General features: G+C 49.1%; 1 pseudogene; it reads right to left on the reverse strand.

The window, feature by feature from the left end:
* Positions 1-1,685: 1,685 nt before the first annotated feature.
* On the reverse strand, positions 1,686-10,105 carry LOC124657051 (annotated as a pseudogene).
* Between the last annotated feature and the right edge of the window lie 5,802 nt (positions 10,106-15,907).

Raw genomic sequence — 15,907 nt, forward strand, 5'->3', positions numbered from 1 at the left:
GTCGAGAGCTTTCGGGCAAACCGCTCTCGGGCTCGGCGGAAACGCCTTGAGCTACGCCCGGCGTACGGTGGCGGTGACCACCCTTGTCCTCGATTGCTTTTTTTTCTTTCTGTCTTGGGGTGTTGTATGTAAGAAAGATGGTCTTTTCTTCAAATGTTAGATTTCCTAGGGCAATAGATGAAAAAGGGCCTTCTTGTAAAACTATACGTGCCACGAGCTAAGTAATGCAAGTTCCACAGGGGTCATTGACCCCATGCGTGTTTAAAAAAAAAAGTAGCTATATGTAATGTTGTGCCACGTGCGTACGTACTATTCTTACGGTGGGCTGAAGTTTTCTTCAGCGGTAATTGCCACGAATCTAAGGATGTGTCTTTGGTTGCTCGCATAGATTTTTAGTCCTTTTGCATCTACGCCGGGTAGAAACTGCATGTAGTAAAATGTGACTAGGTCATGTTGTGTAGTTAGTCTGGTTGACAACAATGGCCATCGATAGTGTGTTTGTTTTCCATGTCTAAGGTTTTTGGGCTTGGCTGATGCAAACAGCCGTTTTTTATTTAATACGTTAGGCTTGATACGGTAACCTTGCATGCATATGTGGTGAGATTACCATCTAGAAATTCTGACATTGCATGTTACATGTGATCACACACACTTAGGACAACAACAAATACACAATTACGATGAAAGTGACAATGATAATGAACCTGATTTAAGATGCACCCTACTAAACCTGATCTAAGATGCACCCTTCCTAACTCCATATTGTTCCTCTCTTGCCCTAAGAATTCTGAGTAATTTTTCGTTATGAATTTCCGGTCCTCTCTAGTCTTATATTATTTGAATGAGATCTTCTCGTAATAGATCACTTGTGCACTACACATCCGCCATAAGTTGTAGACTCCTGAAACCCTCTGTAGTACATCACATACCACTTGTTCTCTACCAAACAGAAGAACAAAGTTTTAACATGCAAGCAAGATCAAGTTCACAACACAAAATGTCCAACATAAAGAACACAAGCTTGCATGATTCACAAAGCAAAAGCATTACAAGTTCAATATACCAATTAGGATGTGATCTCACGATCACAGCGGCTACCATGGTGTGGTCCTAACACCATATCAAAAGAGGTTGTAATCCAACCACCGCAAATTCACCATTTAAAGGGTTAGTATATACATTCCTTGGCATCAGTTTTCATCAAGTTCTACCAAGTCCAAAGTGTACATCATGCATCTCCACCACCAGGGAGTAGGGAGCACTGCGTGGTGTTGCTTCTCTGCACATTGTTGCAGGTACCAATTGTTCTTTTGATGATTGCTTGTATTTTACCTCTTTTTTTTGGCTTGTTGTTTCCGTTTGCATCTTAGTAATGTATAGGCTATATTTAATGCGCTTAATCCTTTTAAGTCGTCATCTCAATTTCCTAGTGACACATAAACATGGATGAAACAATTGTTATTAATTATTCTACTGTATTAGACTTCTAGAATGGAACTTCATTAGGGACTTGCATCTTTGTCATTCCCTCGAGCTGTCAAAGTGACGAGCAGGAGCTACCACCTCCTCACTCTGACTGCTGGCGACTGGCTCAATCTCATCGGTCAACGGGACTGCCATCTCCACTGACCTGCTTGACCCCTCGCTCCTGTATGATGCACTGTGCGGACTGCCGACCATGTCGATCATGTAGGGCTCCTCGGCGGGGAAGAAGCGTGCGACGTGATTTGTTGGATGGGTTGCGGGCGGTTGTTGCCGAGATTAAAGATCAGATGGACGATGCAACAAACGACAGATGTGATGCCAGTGATAAGGAACAGGCCCCGAAAGCTTTTAAAGCTGAGTCTTCCGGACGTGAATTGCGAATCCACTGCCTTTGGGGTCGCCGAACCACTTGCGCTCGATCCTGTTGATCTCATTGATCTCGGTTAGCTTCAGAATCGCCTGCGATAAATCCGTCACGTACGGCGATCCCTTGGGGAAGGCGAACCCGAAGCCTCCCGTCATGTTGCGTTGGTCGGTCATGGTGAAGTTGTCGTTGTAGGTCCCGAGGAACATATTGAAGTAGGGCGTCTCGTTGATGATGGCGCCGATGCTACCGTTGAGTAGCGCCTCCTGGAAGCTCCGCGCGGTCGTGTACCGCATGATCCTAGCTTGCGGGAACCCCGATTGGGTCAGGGCCCTGCCCGTGAAGGAGTTGTTCATGACCCCGACCATGTCCGTGCCCCGCAGCAGCGCGCGGTAGTCGGCAATGCTCGGCTCCACCTGCGGCACCGTGAGCATGGAAGTGAGGCTCGCCATGTAGCTAGACCGCAAGATGAGCATGACGAACACCCAAACGACAACCACGAGCCTCGACAGGTTGCTCGTGAGCTTCTCCACTGTGGGCCAATACAAGGGTGGAGAAGCCGAAGTAGACGAGGGTGCCGGCTTGGTTGGAGGGTGTGAGCTTGCCTTTGGTGCCGGCTTTGTTGGAGGGGGTGAGCTTGCCTCTGTTGGAGGGCGTGAGCTCAACTCGGCGCCGAATTCCCGTTGTTATGGTGTTCGATGGCCCGGACGACGAAGCCGGTGAAGAGGCGGCGCCGACAAGCCGGAGACCGGAGCTGAGTGGTTTCGGAAAAAAGAACCACGTGAAGCTGCTGCTCCGTTGGTAGCGCAACGGTACAACCATGGCGATGTCCGTCGACATGTAAGGCAACGTGAAATCCACGTGGGCCGCTCGATCTGCTGTGATGGTCATGTCCGCCACCACGGCATCGAACGTCTGCAACAATTAAACAAAGGGCAAGGCCGCGGTCAAAAGAAAAACAAAAGGCAAGGTAATTTATCTAGAAATTTGTTCGATAGATGTATGAAGAATTACAATGCCCAATATCCAATGGATCATGCTGACTTTTAATCGAATGGCATATCCCTGGCATAAAATATTCGACTAACTATTACTACCTACATCCCAAAACTTAAGGCCTATATTATTTTTAGAAAGTTAAACTATGTCAAGTTTGACTAAACTTTTACCAAATAATCATTAACATGCAAAATACAAAATTAATATCATTAAATAGATAATAAATATATTTTTGTATGGTATATATAAAATATTATATTTGTTAATAGATTGTTCTAAAAGTTTGGTCAAACTTTATTTGGTTTGATTTTTTAAAAAAAAATATAAGCCTTGAGCCAATTAATGTACTTGGACATAATTAAAAAAGTGAAATGTAAAGCTTAAGGTCTCATGTGGGATATTTAGATTACAATTAATGTACTGGTACATAATTTAAAAAGTGAAATGTAAAAATAAAGTTCAGAAATTTTAAAATTCAAGCTCTATATGGGATGGATATGGGTTTTTAAAAAGAAATTTATGTCCAAATACTTGCCGGTTTATATGCCTTTTCATATTCAGTTTATGTTGATAAAATATTACAGGGTTTTTTTGTCACAAAAATATGATCCAACCCTTGTATTACTACATTTGTTTCCGAAATGTAAACCTTTAAAAAATCTTATATTACGGAATGGAGATAATACCGTATTAGAATGTGTAGATCTATTGCTAGCCATACTAATTTAAAATAAGTTGACTCGGATGGGGTATATATAATAAAAATAAATTAGCCCTTCTAATCTATAACATCATATTTGAACTAAAACCATGACATCCAAGAGAGTAGTTCATCTACTAATGCTTAATGGAATGACGCGCAGTCTGCGGGTTCTCAAAAAAAATAGTTCATTTATAATTTATATGAAGTTTCTAATACTCTCTCAGTCTAAAAATAAGTGTCTTATCTTTATCTACCGTATTAAGAAAAAGATCGAGGTAGTACAGAAGCAAGTTAGGTAACTACTACTTACCCCATTTTCAAATTTCAACTCCCGTGATGAGACTGTCGTAGGGCTGCGACTCTGCCTTGACGAACTCGAACGGCAGCGCGTACGGCAGCAGCCGCACCGCCGCCTCAAACACCTCGATCACAAACCCGCCGGCCGACGTCTGGTTCGTCACCGGGTCCACGGTAAGGTGCAAGATCGGGCGGTAGCTGTCCGAAACATTCCCCGGCACTGCCACCCTCAGCTTCCGCGCGTTCGTCGGCTGCACCCACCCGCTCGGCCGCACCGACGACTCTCCCGGCCAGATCACCGGTGCGAGCTCGCTGCCCGTGGTGTTGGAACGACGGCCAACGTGCCGGGTCAGCCCGTACAGCGGCGACCAGAACCCGACGCCCCTCTCCTTTCCATCGTCCATGATGTTTAACACGCGGTAGGCCGGTGCTACGAGCTCGCCGCCGACGAGCTCAAACTTGCCGCCAAGACCGTCGAATGTCACGTTTCGGATAGCTCCGAGGAAATTCTCGCCTGATGCGGACTTCCCGAGCCCCGAGATGTCGGTCGGCCCGCCCGTGCCGTTTACCAGCCCGGGTGGCGACGACAGGTCGGTGGCGTTGAGCCGCTCTGCCGCGGAGGCCACGGCCCACGCGGCGTCGTAGGCCCAGACGGCGTGGCAGCCTAGGACGGCGCGCGAGAGGTCGTCGTCCGGGTGGTCGCGCGTGTACCGCTTCTTGACCCCGCGCAGCCGCGGCGTGGTGGGCACGTAGGGCGCGAACCCGATGACGCCCTGCGGTGGCTCGACGGAGCCCGAGGAGGCCCGTGAGGCCATCGGTGATGACCCACACGTAGCCGTCCCCTGTCATGCCGCCCGCCGCGGCGGCGTCGAAGACGCGGCGCGCGAGCCCAGGGCGCGTGTGGAGGACGAACACGCGCGTCTGCTCGGACTCCATGCGGTATAGCTCCGCGGCCACGGCGTCCGGGGTCGCGTCCTCCCGGAGCGCGCAGCGGTAGGGGACCTCAGCGGGCGCGGACGCGAGGGCGTCGACGAGGAAGGGGACGAACGCGGCGCCGTAGTCGTCGTCCTGGTAGACGGGCACCACGCGGCGCCAGCCGAAGTGCGCGGCGAGCGCGGCGCCGGCGCCGGCCTGCTCGGCGTCGCTCTGCGCGGCGCGGGAGAAGAAGCGCGCCGTGGCGGGAGACACGGAGGTGCTCGTGGCCGAGAAGGACACCACAGGGACCTCGGCCTGGGTGGCGAGGTCGGCGACGAACGCCGACTCGACCGACGACTGCGGGCCGAGGATGGCGCGCGCTCCCTGCGTCGTCATCAGCTGCAACGCTGCGCACACGCGCGCCACAAGGCAATCAAGACCATGCACGCAACGCCAAAGACTCAAAGCAAATGAGCATCCAGAGATGAGGAACCACAGAAAGATGGAGCATATACCCGGCCGACGCGGCGGCGACGACGTCTCCACCGGAGTCGTGCTTGCAGGATCTTAACCCGAGCGGTTGAGTTGGCGACGGCGGCGTAAAAGTCCTCGAGAGCCATGGGGATGGTGGTCGTCGCGATCTTGCCCACCGGCGAGTCGGCGTCGATGATGAGCCCCACCTTGACCTCCGTCGGCTGCGCCCGCGACGTTGTGAGGAGGCAGGCCGCCAAGCCGATCAGGAAGAACAGCGGTCGAGAGCTTTCGAGCAAACCGCTCTCGGAGCTCGGCGGAAACGCCTTGAGCTCGCCGGCGTCTGGTGGCAGTGACACCCTTGTCCTCGATTGCTTTTTTACTTTCTGCTGGGGTGTTGTATGTAAGAAAGATGGTCTTTTCTTCAAATGTTAGATTTCCTAGGGCAATAGATGAAAAAGGGCCTTCTTGTAAAATATACGTGCCACGAGCTAAGTAATGCAAGTTCCACCGGGGTCATTGACCCCATCTGTGTTAAAAAAAAAGTAGCTATATGTAATGTGTGCCACGTGCGTACGTACTATTCTTACGGTGGGCTGAAGTTTTCTTCAGCGGTAATTGCCACGAATCTAAGGATGTGTCTTTGGTTGCTCGCATAGATTTTAGTCCTTTTGCATCTACGCCAGGTAGAAACTGCATGTAGTAAAATGTGACTAGGTCATGTTGTGTAGTTAGTCTGGTTGACAACAATGGCCATCGATAGTGTGTTTGTTTTCCATGTCTAAGGTTTTTGGGCTTGGCTGATGCAAACAGCCGTTTTTTATTTAATACGTTAGGCTTGATACGGTAACCTTGCATGCATATGTGGTGAGATTACCATCTAGAAATTCTGACATTGCATGTTACATGTGATCACACACACTTAGGACAACAACAAATACACAATTACGATGAAAGTGACAATGATAATGAACCTGATTTAAGATGCACCCTACTAAACCTGATCTAAGATGCACCCTTCCTAACTCCATATTGTTCCTCTCTTGCCCTAAGAATTCTGAGTAATCTTTCGTTATGAATTTCCGGTCCTCTCTAGTCTTATATTATTTGAATGAGATCTTCTCGTAATAGATCACTTGTGCACTACACATCCGCCATAAGTTGTAGACTCCTGAAACCCTCTGTAGTACATCACATACCACTTGTTCTCTACCAAACAGAAGAACAAAGTTTTAACATGCAAGCAGATCAAGTTCACAACACAAAATGTCCAACATAAAGAACACAAGCTTGCATGATTCACAAAGCAAAAGCATTACAAGTTCAATATACCAATTAGGATGTGATCTCACGATCACAGCGGCTACCATGGTGTGGTCCTAACACCATATCAAAAGAGGTTGTAATCCAACCACCGCAAATTCACCATTTAAAGGGTTAGTATATACATTCCTTGACGAAGGAAAGGATTGTTAGATTGAAGAGCGCCTTCTGTTACAACACAGGTGGAGGCCTCACCGGCAACTCCGTTACAACAAGGTCGGGACGGCCAAGCTGCTCGAATCCATGCACGCCATGGGACAGAGTCCACGGTGTTGCAGGGGATGGTTTTGGGCCCCTACAGGGCCCGGGATGGAGATGACGGCCGTTGCGGTAGACGAAGGCTGGCGCACGGGATGGAGCCATGGAGGCCTGCGACCATCACGGGGGTAGGAGGCAGCGGCGCGCTCTGGAGAGAAGGAGGCAGTGGTGTGATCCGTCGACGCCGGCCGTCGCGGGGGATGGAGGCGGCGGCGCGCTCCGTTGAGGTCCGGACGCCGAGCTCCCCTGCTCTTCCATCCCTTGCGATTTGGGAATTTTTTTCTAGCGTGGAATAACCACGAGAAGGGATTGGTGGGAATCACAAAAAAAAGGATTGGTGGGAAAACTCAATGAACTTCATACAATTCAGTGTACTACAAAGAGAAAGTTAAAGCAAACTAGATGAAAGCCTTATCAAGTTATTCCAACACTTCAAGAAGAAAGCAAGCCTTATATTTCGTTTTAAAAAAGGAAGCCCCATATGTCCCAATAGAAAACCAATAATATAGCAGCACTTTCCGCAGAGCATGATCATGCATTTTACGCTCTTTGAAAAATGCAATTCAAAGAATGGCAGGAACTATAATGTTAACCAAAACTGTAATTGATTGAGCACTAAGATTTAGGATGCCAGAAATATGCTACTGTAAAAAAACCCGGAAAGATGGTACTCACATAACCAAATCCAAAATTTTATTCTAACCCTCCAAAAATTTTCTTATAGAGATCATTTGATTCTAACCCTCCAAATTTTTTATGGATTTCTTTCCTACACCACAGTCTCATAGGATTTCTAACAAGAGGTTCGACCATGCAGTGATATAGCGTCGGTCGGACGTCAATTAAACACGATCAGAGGAGTAGCATGCTAGAGCATTTCTCTAAGTTTACCGGTGTCATTTTATATTTGTAAGAGCATTTACTTCGTTTACAATGGGGAATAATAAAATATGAGATCAAAGCAAAAAATATATCACGGCAGAAGAAACATTATATTTTCTAGACTAGACTACCCGCGCCGTCGCCAAGCGTCCAAAGTCTTAAGTCGCGAATATTCACGCGAGCGCACGCGCTATATACGTGTAGCCCATGTGGTGTGCACTTAGCATAGCGCTCTCTCTCTCTCTCTTCTCATCTCATTTAAGTGGATCAAGAGAAGCCACCTTATAAGAAGGTGAAAATCTTTGTCCACTAGCGGTGTGGGACTAAGCTCTGCATCCCACCACGTCCTTCACTCCTTCTCCTTCCAACTATTCTGAAATTTGATTGGGCTTACTACTGGGCTTTCTTTGTCATCGCCTGTGTATCCCGGGCCGATGCAACTTACATCCATGTTACTTTATTCTATTAAATATCAGGAGTGAACTTGTGGTAGATAGATGATATTACAACGGTCGTACAGGAAATGAATAGGAGCTTACCTGTGCTTCCCATCACTACGTCCATGGTTAACATCGTTTCCTAGCCTCCTAGAACCATTTATCGGTGTATATCATCTTTTGCCCAGCCTTGCCTATCATTTTATTGCCTCGAAGAGCAGTACCGATGTACCATGGACGACCCATTTATGCCGGTTGCCATGTCGGCCTCCTAAAGACGCTCGAGCTAAGTTCCCACGCTAGCCGGATACCACGTCGCAGGAACCGTCTTTCCCAGCCGCCGCCCAGGTGCCACGCCTCTAGGCCAACGTGGTTCCCGCGCCGTCGGCTTGAGGGTGGGAGGCAAGAAACGTGGCCTACTTCAAGCGGCTCCGTAGCCCTAGATCCGCCCTTGCGCTGCGCGGCATGCAGGCCGGGCTCACGATGGTAGTTCCAGGCTCTGGCTCGGCTCATGCGTTCAAGTCGTTGTAGTGTAGAAAAAGGACGATGTCATAGTCATCTACATGAGGAGAGGCGGCATCCACGACGAGTGGCTGACCACTGTCGCCGGCTAACCCGACGCCCAAAGGTGCACATCAATTCTGTGCTCGCTTAGACCGACGCCGTGCATGTCTCACTTGATCTCCCAATGGATGAGCTCACGGGCAGTTCATGGCCCTAGTTCGAGTGCTTGGCGCACCGAACAAAATTGAAAATTTGAAAATTTTAGCGTTCTTCAAAGATGCAAAGCTAGATAAGTTTAAAATTGTCAATTCCCTTCCTGAAATTGTTTTTCTTAACTGAACACAAAAATATATTACTTTTTCCATGACAGTAGCACAATTCATCCGTCCCAATTTGGGTAATCCAAGATGTCTTCATTTTATGTATCCATGTTTACTCATTTTCGGTGTATTGATAGTTTGTTGTACTACACTTTGAACTAACCTAGAGGTTGTGCATCTGGCAGGGAATCGAACCTACTTTTTGACCCATTTTGTCTTTCTAGGTTGGTGGGCACGCTTTCACCATTCGGCCGTGGGTTGGCAGTGGTCTTCAACAGGGACGACGCCATGAGCTTCCACGTAAGGAGAGGCAGCATCGATCGACGACGGGAAGAGTCACGGTGAGTCAGTGGTATCTGTCAGGTACGTGTACTCTGTGTATTTGTCACGACAAGTCAGTGGTATCTGTTGCAGTTCCTCACCGACGTGCCCTGGTGTGTCCCCTTGTGCTCCTGGCTACTCCGGCGAGGGCAAACTTTGTTGGAGCAATGCATAAATGTTGCTCGGGTACGTGAACATGGCCACTGAGTTGGCACATGCTCCTACTCGTGCGACCTCGCCGAGAATCGAAGGGCATCTCCAACACGGCGACCCATCCCGCGCCCACGCTTCCGGATGGGTCCAACCGGACAAATCAGCGGCCCAACATGGCCACGCACCGCAAAAGCGGATGGCCGTGGCGTCCGAAACGACACAAACCCTGCCCAAATCTGGGATAGGTTTGCGTGGCCGCGGATGGCATGCGGCGTCCGGTCGCGTCCGCCTGCTCGCCTGCTCGACTCCCTTGGGCCCAGCTGTCGGTGGGAGCGGGCGCCATATTAAATGTGGACTAGGAGGGATCTGTCCCTGTCCAGTGCACTCCCCACTCCACTCCAGTCGACGGTTCCGCACGCACGCGCAACCGCCGCCATGGCGGTTTGCTCCCGGCGCCAATGACGGCGAGGCCAGCAGCAACCGCCGTCCTCCGCCGGCGCTGCGGGCCGAAGGAAAACACGGCGGTCTCCACTTCGGAGAGGCCGACCGCGTCGGCGAGGCATTGGTGCAACCCGCGCCGCTGCTGCTGCCGAAGCCGGAGGAAGAAGAAGACCCCGACCTGTGCGCCGCTCTGGCGCTGTCCGCGGCGGAGGAGGAGGCGAAGTGGCCACATCTCGCGGCGGCCATTCGCACCTCCGCGACGGAGGAGGAGGCCCGGCAGAAGGTCGAGGACGCCGAGGCATGGGCCTTGCTCGAGCAGGTCCGCCGGGAGGAGGCAGCGGCGCGGCGGCGCGAGGAGGCCAGGCTCCGCCGCGAGGAGGAGATGCGGCAGGAGGCCAGGCGCCTTGCGGACGAGGAGAGGCGCCAGATTGCCAGGCGCCTCGCCTGGCAGGAGAGGAGCCGCGCCTCGGGGAGGAGGTGCAGCTCCGGGCTGCTCGCGGCGGAGCGGCGGGCGGCTCCGGACCCGCATTCCGCCTGGAAGGAGGCCCCGTGGTCGCCGTGGCCGGAGTCCCCGGCGCGATCGAGCCACAACAGCGCCTCGCCGCCGGGGACATCATCGATGCCGACGGCGACGAGGCCCGCGAGGGACTAGGCGGCGCACCGGCGGCCACCGCGTCCTCCTCAAACCCTAATAGAGGGTTTTTTATTTGTTTTTAATTTTAAAGCCCATATAGAGGGCTTTTTTGGTAGTTAAATTTTCCCAAAATAGGGCTTATGTACAAATTTGCCCAAAATAGGGCATATGCTTAATGAAATTTCGTTTAGGTTTACATTTTTTGCTTTGTTTCTGATTTTCTTCACATTTGCGTTGCGTCCGCGCTTTGGCGCAGCGCGCGACCCAAACGAACACGCGGACGCGGGGCTCCGTCCGCGTGTCCGCGCAGCCACCCAGACGGCTCAAAACGGACGGCCCAGCGAGTCCGTTTGGGTCGCCGGTTGGAGGTGCCCTAACGGACGTGCGCGGAGGTGACCAGGGAGGCAGGGACGTCCATGGCTTCGACGACGTCGCAGCTTCCTGTACTTTCCTACTCCATGCTTTTTTTTTCAAACGTGCTTTATGTACTTGTACTGACCTGTACGCATAGAAAGCTGATAATTTGGCAAGCTTTCAATTCGATCGTTGGGGCCCAAGACAGTGGTATCTGTCAGGCAAGTGTACTATGTGTACGGTATAGACCTGTATTCTGAATAAGGGGGTTCTAGGCCATTGAACTTCAACTGTACAAATTGAGCGAATGTGACAGTCCGGTGAACGGCGGCGCCGGCCGGTGGGAGCTATGAGCGCGCGTCGCCGCATCTGAGCCTCCAGCCCCCAAGTACATCCCTGGTCACCCTGCTGGCAGCATCAGCAAATGGTATGCGCCATTCATTAGCTAGCTAGGAGAGAAGAACAGACAATCAACGCAGGACTATCAACGTAGGAGAATGTGTGGCTCCCGATGCGTGTGCGTGGGCATACCGTAGGTGTACGGAAATGTTCACCGTACATGGAAGTCGTTTATCTGGCGCGCCCACTAACTGGAGCATGTAGCCATGCATGTACGTACTCGTTGCGCATAGGAGGGCGGTATGGTGGATCAGAGCACGACGAGGAAGTTGTTCATCTGGCGCCGACGGTTGCGCTCCACTGAGGAGGACTGGAGGATATGGCCTTGTGGCAGTTGGACGGCGCAGGCGGCTGCAACACGACCGATGGGTAGAAGCGCGTCTCGTTCGAGTGCTCCTCGACGGTCGCGGCACATGCTGGTGGCAACATCGCCGTATATTGTCACGCTTGCCGCCTCTTCTTGTGTAGCGCCATGCGTCCATGCCGCTCTTGTCCTCGAACTCGTAGATGTGACAGGGCGCCTGGGAGTAGCGGTGTGGAACTGGAGTAGGCGACTGCACGCAAATGTAGGTATATATGGTGGCGAGTTGTGACGAGGATGTGCACAAAGACATGCATGGAGCGCTGCCTGCTGGAGCCACGTCACACCGACCTTCGAGGTCGGGCATGGCATCGTCGCATCGAGGCAAAGCTCCATGTTCTCGCAGTTGATAATTGAATGCATTATTTTTTTTTTTGCGAATGAATTGAATGCATTATTAGTCCCACATACATCGCTACTTTTTTTTCGATAAAGGGAATATATTAATATCAAAACGATACCAAATACACCCAGCCTCTGCAACAACGCACCACCCTAATGGCACTACGGATGCACACAGCCAAAAATAGAAAAGAAAACTAAGAAACAAAAGTCCCGCTACAGTATCTCGGGCCTAACAACAGCAATACATCCGCCACCAAGACAACACCTGAAATACAGACTCTCCAAAAACGACGCCTCCAAGAAGGGAACAGTGCGGTAACACCATCGTCGCCCGATCAATGATCTTAGGTTTTCACCCTGAAGATAGTCCCCGCTCTCAAAACAATGCCTCCAACAAGGTCATTGCCAGGCACAACCAGTTAAGGCCAGACCTTGGGTTTTCACCCTGAAAGGTAGGACTCTGAACTTCACCTGTGTTGTCGCCCCCACTTTCATACCGCCGTTGTGAAGCCCGGAACACCAAGCAAGTCCATCAACAGCGCGGAGACTTGAACCTCCCTTAGCTAGTCCTCCCCTCCGGCCTTCATGAACTTCTCTTCTTCCGACCTTCATCATGGATCCACAGTCACTTGATGTCGACACAGAAAAAGAGCTTCGCGCCGCTCCCTCCAGAACCAATCGGTCGGAATAAAAGCATGGGTGCGCACGACCGAATACCACCGATCCAGCAAACTCCGGGCAAAAAGCACCGTTACATTCGCCGGCGGAGCCTTCCGGAACTCAACACTCCGGCTAGATCACGAGTCCGGGCCTACAGTAAGGATTTTTTCAAGTTAAATAGGAAGTTGCATCAGCTCAAAAAAAAAAAAGATAAGGCTTCTACGACTACATGTGTCAACTTGAATAGAACCCGCTAGTTCCTTGAAAAAGTATTTGAAAAGGAATCATCATAATGAACGGAACAATCAACAAACCTGAAACTTCCCTATTTGTGTCGCCCTAATGGATTACTGGTCATTCACGATGTACATCTCCGGCCCCAAAGTAGACCGGTACATCACAAAATCAACCCATGTATTGTAGTTGTATACACACATTGGTGTCAACCGATGATTGATATGGTGGGACTCTACAAAGCTCGACCTAGATAACTCTAAAGCTGCATATATGTCAGGGACAAATTGAACGCATTCACTGTTAGACTAGAAGCGCAGTGGGCCAATCCTTCCATGATACAACTCTTATAAACCCACACCTTACTTTTGCCAGAACCACACAATATTCTTATGATACCAAGACTCTTCAAAAATTCTCATGATCATGGCCTAACTACTTTTTTGTGATTTTCCGTAGCAATTCATAGGCAATAAATATATTATAGCATAAAATAAGGACATAAAAGCACGACAAGTTTGAGCCAATTCCGCGAAGCTACGGGTCACAAAAGAATGCAATTATGGAAAAGCTTTAACTTTTATAGAGATTTCCAACATATCTCGGGTCGCATCAAATCAGGCTCATATATAAAAGCTAAGGGTCATAGAAGAAGACATTGATGTTGAAATGTTGAGACGCGCGCCCTATGTATCATAGCATGCCACCAAGAGAATTAGATGGCACATCAAATAACAATTAATAGCTCTCATTTCATGCATCAAGTAATGGTGTGTGGGGACAGGCACGGAATGGTAGTAAATAACACAAAATAAGCAAGCCTAGCAACAAGGCTAGGCGGGAATTCCAACGCAGTTTGCTACAACCACCGAAATAGTGTATATTGCCCCTAGAAATGAGCGGGGAAATGCCAAAATGTAAAGTAATGAAAAACATGAACCCTAACTCCAAACCTAAACATAAGCCCTTGGTATAAACCATAAACTTAAACCCCAAACCATAACACTTAAACCCTCAACACCAAAATGTACAAGTCATGAAAAACCAAACCCCTAACTCTAACCCAAACCCTAAAACCTAGACCCTAAAACAAGAACCAAACACCATAAGCCTAAAACCTTAAAACCCAAACCATAACCCAAAACCATAAACCCTAGACGCCAAAATGTACAAGTCATGATAATCGTAAACCCTAACTCTAACACTAAACTAAAACCCCCTAAACCCTAACCCTGAACCAATTAAACCCCAAACCATAAACCATAACCCTAGAACCTTAATCCCCAAACCCTACTGACGTGTGTATGACCTATCGGGTACTCATTATTTCTATATCCGGTGCGGATTATGGAGGTGGACTAGCACAAGGACTCGACAAGCTAGACCCGCATGTAGTATTGACTAAGGAAAGTCTGGAAGAAGAAAATTAACTCCAATTTGTAATATACTAGGACTCTTGTAAACCCTAACCTGGTTGCATATATAAAGCTAGGCAGGAGCACCCCTTGAGGGTACGAAACACGCAACAGGCAGAGACGTAAGGAACATAGAGATCAGACTAGACTAGACACAACTCCACCTACGGCGGTACCCTGTAAACACTATGATCATACTGGATTGCTAGAAGGATGTAGCGATCCTCCACCACGGGGACGTAACCCTGGGTACGTCTTGTGCCATCTCGCTCCCGAAATCTTCGGGCATTGCCTTTTCCAAAACCTAAGTCCATAATCTTGGACAACTGCCGAGGGTACAACCTCACCACCTACACCCTAAACCCTAACCCTAAAACTTTAACCCCAAACTATAACCATGAACCATAACCTTAGAACTTTAAACCCCAAACCAAAACCCTAAAACCCTAAATCACAAACCATAATCCTAAAATCTTAAACCCCAAACCAGAACCCTAAATTCTACACCATGCACCCCTAACATAACCATAAACCCTAAACCCTAACCCTTAGCCTTAATCTTTAATCCATAACCCTAAATCATAAACCCTACTCCCTAAGAGCTTTTGAACGCCTCCAGAATCACCTCGAGGGTATCTCATATGCAAAATTTATGACTCACAATCAATGAAATTGATGGAAAAATCTTCGAGCAACCCTGAATCCTAGCGCTCAGCCCCACAACATTATGGCATAACAACGCACATGAAATTATATGTAAAAACTATCCTTCCTTGCATAAAATGTTAAAGCAAGACCACGAGATGGCCACAAAATAGTAAACAATAGTTGTCTTCTAACGGAAAATAATATATTGTGATGGCAGAACGACACATGAAATGATAGGCCACGGGGAGTCAACCTTGCGATGTCGCTTGCGGGAGATGTGTCGGTCATTGCATCCTCCATCGCCGATCCATGCACCGTCGGCGAGTAACCATGAACCATAACCCTAAAATCTTAAACCCAAACCAGAACCCTAAAACCCTAAACCCCAAACTATAACCCTAAAATCTTAAACCCCAAACCAGAACCTAAAATCCTAAACCCTAAATGTTACACCCTAAACTCTAACTCTAACCATAAACCCTAAATACTAACCCTTAACCTTAATCTCTAAACCATAACTGTAAATCATGAACCCTACTCCCTAAGATCTTTTCAACACCTCCGAAATCGCCTCGAGGGGAGCTCATATGCAAAAGTTATGACACACAAAGAATGAAACTCATGGAAAAATCTTAGGACAACCCTAAATCCTAGCGCTCTGTCCCACAATGATATGACGTAACAACACATGAAATTATAAGTGAAAACTATCCTTCCATGCATAAAAATGATACAGCAAGACAAAGAAATGTCCCACAAAACTAGGAGGCAACTAGGAGGCAACCTTGGGATGTTACCGGCGGGAGATGTGTTAGTCATTGCATCCTCCATCAATGTGACATGCACCATTGACGGCTAAACATGCCCACACCCCGCATCCTCCCAGATGTTGGGGCTCCTAGGCCGAAATCCGGCGCTTCTGGGGAGCCCATTTTCCCAGCGGCGAGCCCAGGATGGATGAAAAGTTCTGACAAATAACGGCTA

This window comes from Lolium rigidum, chromosome 5, assembly GCF_022539505.1.
Source record: "Lolium rigidum isolate FL_2022 chromosome 5, APGP_CSIRO_Lrig_0.1, whole genome shotgun sequence".
Lineage (NCBI taxonomy): Eukaryota > Viridiplantae > Streptophyta > Magnoliopsida > Poales > Poaceae > Lolium > Lolium rigidum.